The sequence below is a fragment of the Nematolebias whitei genome, chromosome 5 (genome assembly GCF_014905685.2).
Source record: "Nematolebias whitei isolate Nwh7 chromosome 5, NemWhi1, whole genome shotgun sequence".
In the NCBI taxonomy this organism is placed as follows: domain Eukaryota; kingdom Metazoa; phylum Chordata; class Actinopteri; order Cyprinodontiformes; family Rivulidae; genus Nematolebias; species Nematolebias whitei.
The window spans coordinates 438,230-443,478 of NC_056502.1; the positions used below are offsets into that span (position 1 = coordinate 438,230).

Here is a 5,249-nt window from a genome sequence, read left to right on the forward strand (position 1 = left end):
CATCAAACAGAACATCAGACAAAACAAGAGAACACCTAACAGAACAACAGAACATCTGACAGAACAACAGAACATCTGACAGAACAAGAGAACATCTGAAAGAACAAGAGAATATCTGACAGAACAAGATAATATCAGAACAACAGAACTTCAAACAGAAGATCTACCAGAACAACAGAACATCTGACAGAACAAGAGAACATCAAAAACAACATTTGAAAGAACAATAGAAGATCCGACAGAACAAGAAAACATCAAACAGAACATATAACAGAACATCAGACAAAACAACAGAAAATCTGACAAAACAAGAGATCAAACACAACATTTTAGATCCGACAGAACAATAAATCAATCAGAACACCTCACAGAACAAGAGAACATCAAACAGAACATCTAACAGAACTTCTGAAAGAACAAGAGAACATCAAAAAGAACATTTGACATAAGAGAAAATCAAACAGAACATCTGACAGAACCAGAGAACATCAAACGCAACATTTTAGATCTGACATTCATTCAACCTTTATTTAAACAGATAAATCACATTGAGCCTCAAAGACTCATTTACAAGTGAGACCTGTTTGGACAGACAGTAAAAAGTGGTTAACTGGGCACATGTAGGAGTTGGAGGTGAAAAAAATTCCTATCAGACATTTTTTTTCCTGCCTGAGAAAAAAACCTCTAATATTAAAAAAACACCTCGCACAAACAAGCACATAGTGACGTAGACATTCTGCAGACAGAGGAGATGAGAGCGGTCAGCAATGATCATAGATGCTCTCGAGGTCACTGTGAGTTCTGATAAGGATGTAATAATCAGCCAATGCCCTCCAGTGAGATTCATAAACATTCTCAAGGGATGTCGAGGAATGGCCAAGAATAACGTCTATGAGAATCCAAGAATCCTGAAATGATGACACAGAGTTTATTCAGCTGGTTCCATCTGGTTATCAGTTGGAAATTCCTCAGGGAGGGGGTGGTGAGCGTCAGATCACATGTTCTCCAGGTGAATTCAGATAAGATGGCCTTCAAGGCCAGCCAAGGGGAGCCAACTTGGATAAACACACAGTTGTTTTGGGGACAGGCAGAACTTAATGACATCTACCTTGAGTCTGTGTTGGTCCACTCGGTTCAGAAATGTCCAAATTACATGGCCACACCGATGGAACGTGACTGAGTAAAAGATCTGATCCATTCAGCCCAAAGCATTTGAGTGTGGGTACTCGAGACATGAACCAAGCCATCATAAAGGCAAGCAGTGTGATCGGGTCCAAATTTGCTGCAGACGACTTCCTTGATTGTAGATAAAACCAGCAACCAGCCGAATCCAAAAAAAGCAGGAACCAGTTATCGTAAATCCAATTAAATATGCATCCTTAAAATCCACAGATGGCAGCAGAGATAGACACATCATGAAGTCTTCCAGTCGATGAGATATCCAGCTGCGTGCCAACAGGACAAATCGGCTTGCCTAAAGCCTGTCTTCTCTTGAAGAAATGTTGTAAATTGAGTTGAGGGACCAACTGAAAAGCACATAATTATGGTTCGGAAGATGCAAGAGAGGCTCAGAAGCAGTTTCACAGACAGAGCAGCAAAGCGGAGAGGGAGGGGAGAAGCATCCAATCTCGGCGAGAGCAAGTGGTGAAGGACAGAACAAGAGATAATCAGAACACCTGACAGAACAAGAGAACATCAAACAGATCATCTGACAGAACAACAGAACTTCTGAAAGAACAAGAGAACATTTTAAAAAATCTGACAAAACAACAGAACATCTGACAGAACAAGAGAACATCAAACAGAACATCTAACAGAACAACAGAACTTCTGAAAGAACAAGAGAACATCAAACAGAACATCAAACAGAACAACAGAATATCTGACAGAACAAGAGAACATCAAACAGAAGATGTACCAGAACAACAAAACATGTGACAGAACAAGATAAATTCACACAGAACATCTGACAGAACATCAAACAGAATGTCTGACAGAACAATATAACATTATTTTATTATTATTAACCTTTATTTAACCAGGCAAAGCCCACTGAGATCACAGATCTCTTTTGCAAAGGAGGCCTGAAGGCAGCCTAACAGGCATGTTTTTGGTCAGTGGGAGGAAACAGGAGTACCTGGAGAAAACCCACACAAGCATGAGAAGAACATTCAAACTCCACACAGAAAGACCCCAGATCCAACTGGAGATTGAACCCAGGACCTTCTTGCTGTGAAGCAACAGTGCTAACCACTGAGCCGACGTGCTGCCAAAAAAGAACATCAAACAGAACATCTGACAGAACAAGAGAACATCAAACAGAACATTTGACAGAATAAAAGCTCTCTGTCAAGTCCAGAATCAAATTTAAAATCTTACTCCTAACTTACAAAGCTCTCAACAACCTAGCTCCATCTTATATTACAGATCTTATTGTTCCATATTTTCCTAACAGAGCACTTCACTCTCAGACTGCAGGTTTACTTATGGTTCCTAGAGTTCCCAAAAGCAGAATGGGAGGAAGATCTTTCAGTTCTCAGGCTCCTCTCTTGTGGAACCAACTTCCAGTTTCTGTCCGTGAGACTGACACATTATCCAGTTTGAAGACTGGGATTAAGACTTTCCTTTTTGATAAATCCTATAGTTAGGGTCAGCTTGTTATGCTGCTATAGACTTAGACTACTAGAGGACAAATTGACCTCATTTCCTTAAATGAATTGTTAAAATTGAATATTTTTCATTTGATACAATTTCTATCTTAACATGTGATTCTTGACCTGCCATTGTGTAACTATTCCTACCATACCATACCATACCATACCATACCATACCATACCATACCATACCATACCATACCATATCAATTTATTTATATAGCACTTTAAACAGTGACAAAGCACACCAAAGTGCTGTACAGGGACAAACAGAACAAGCACATAGCAACAGATTACATAACAGGACACCAAAAAGTAGAAACCGACAAAAACTAATGGATAACAACAACAACTGCAACATGACCAACACAGTGTGATGCACACAGACTCAGCACAGATCACACAGTGCAGAAAGCCAGGGAATAAAAGTGTGTTTTTAAGCGAGATTTAAAAACTGTGAGGGAGGGGGCCTGTCTAACGAGCAGAGGTAACTCATTCCAAAGTCTTAGTCCTGCAACAGAGAAGGCCCTGTCACCTCTGCGCTTGAGACGGGTTCCTGGGACTGTTAGGAGCAACTGGTCTGCTGATCTGAGAGAACGTGGTGGGACATACGGCTGGAGCAGATCAGTAAGATAGGAGGGGGCAGAGCTGTTTAGTGATTTATAGACATACAAGAGTATTTTGAATTTGATTCGAAGGTGAACCGGAAGCCAGTGTAGGGAGGCCAAAACAGGAGTAATGTGCTCTCTTTTGCTTTTGCTGGTCAAAAACCGGGCTGCTGCATTTTGGACCAGTTGGAGTCTAGCTATGGAGGTCTGACTGATACCAAAAAGGAGTGAGTTGCAATAGTCGAGCCTGGATGTAATGAATGCATGAATTACTGTCTCCAGCTTATTTCTGGACAATATGGGCTTCAGCTTAGACAGTCGCCTCAGCTGGAAAAAGCAGGATTTAACAATCATATTTACATGATTGTTGAGTTTCAGAGAAGGGTCAAGTATCACTCCTAGATTAGTGACTCTTTGTTTCACTAACGGTGACAGAACGGATAGGTCGATGCAGTGGTTGGTGATTGTGTCATTGGGAGGAAACAGCATAACTTCAGATTTCTTCTCGTTGAAACTCAAGAAATTTAAAGGCATCCAATCTCTGATGTCAGCCAGGCAGTCCAGTAACGGTTGAATAGAGCGAGTACCGTTGAGTCTGAGGGGGAAGTAGATTTGGCAGTCGTCGGCGTAGAAATGAAAAGGTATGTTATGTTTCCTGAAAATATCACCTAGTGGCAGCAGGTATAAAGAAAATAAAAGAGGACCAAGGATGGAACCTTGCGGTACCCCCCATTTAAGCGCTGCCAAGGCTGAACTAAAATCTTTGATGGAGACACAAAAGGACCTGTCAGCGAGGTAAGATCTAAACCATTCGAGGGCTGACCCAGTGATGCCCACCCACTGCTCTAACCTCGCAATGAGGATCTCGTGGTCGATTGTATCAAAGGCAGATGTGAGGTCCAGTAAGAGAAGGAGCACAGAATCACCAGCGTCTGTGAATAGGAGAATGTCGTTAAAAACCTTGAGAAGAGCAGTTTCAGTGCTGTGGAGAGGTTTAAAGCCAGACTGGAATAGCTCTAAGATGGCATTATCCTCTAGAAAGCATTTCAGCTGGGACTCCACTATTTTTTCCAGTAGTTTAGCGACAAATGGGAGTCTGGAGACAGGCCGGAAGTTGGACATGACTGAGGGGTCAAGGCTAGGTTTTTTCAGGAGAGGTTGGACAGCAGCATGTTTACAAGTTATTGGCACCACACCTGAGGCTAAGCTGCTGTTCACAATGCCAAGAACAGGAGGGCCCAGAACAGGAAGAAGCTCCTTCAGGAGTCGAGGGGGGACGATGTCAAAAGGGGAGCCAGATGGCTTCATGCCGCACATGACCTGCTCCAGGGAAGACAGAGAGATGGGCTCGAAGTGGTCAAGAACAGCAACACAATGAGATGGGATGGACGGATCATGAGCAGGTGGAGAAATGAGTGCCCGGGTGTTTGCAACTTTTTCAGAAAAGAAATGGAGGAAGTTTTCACACAGCTCAGTTGAGGCTTCTAGAGGTGAAGGTTCACTGAGGTGTAGAACCAGTACCAAACCCGTACGGTCGAAGCAGATGGTCCTCTTGTCCTGATCCTGGTTCTGCTAAAGGTTTCTTCCTCATGAGGGAGTTTTTTCTTTCCACTGTCGTCTTCATGCTTGTTCAAGATGAGAGTTCAGTGATGGAGTTAAACTCAAAGCTGCTCCTCAGATAAATAATGTTAAATTATTATTTTTAAATATGAAAGTCTCTGATGACATATTTTATAAATTAATGTTCTGTTCAGTGCCCTGAGACAACTTCTGGTGTGACTTGGTGCTATATAAATAAACTGTATTGAACACGTCTGTTTGTAAAAAGAACACGTCGGTCCGTAAATAGAACACTTCTATTCGTAAAGGGAACATGTCTGTTAGTAAAGAGAACACGTCTGTTCGTAAAGAGAACACATCTGTCCATAAAGAGGACACGTCTGTCCGTAAAGAGGACACGTCTGTCCGTAAAGAGGACACGTCTGTC

At 42.1% G+C, this 5,249-nt stretch overlaps 1 protein-coding gene across 1 annotated transcript in view; it reads right to left on the reverse strand.

Moving 5' to 3' along the window:
* pmvk (phosphomevalonate kinase) overlaps nucleotides 1–5,249 on the reverse strand; it is a gene marked incomplete at its 5' end in the record, with an annotated part of 29,959 nt that overhangs the window by 828 nt on the left and 23,882 nt on the right.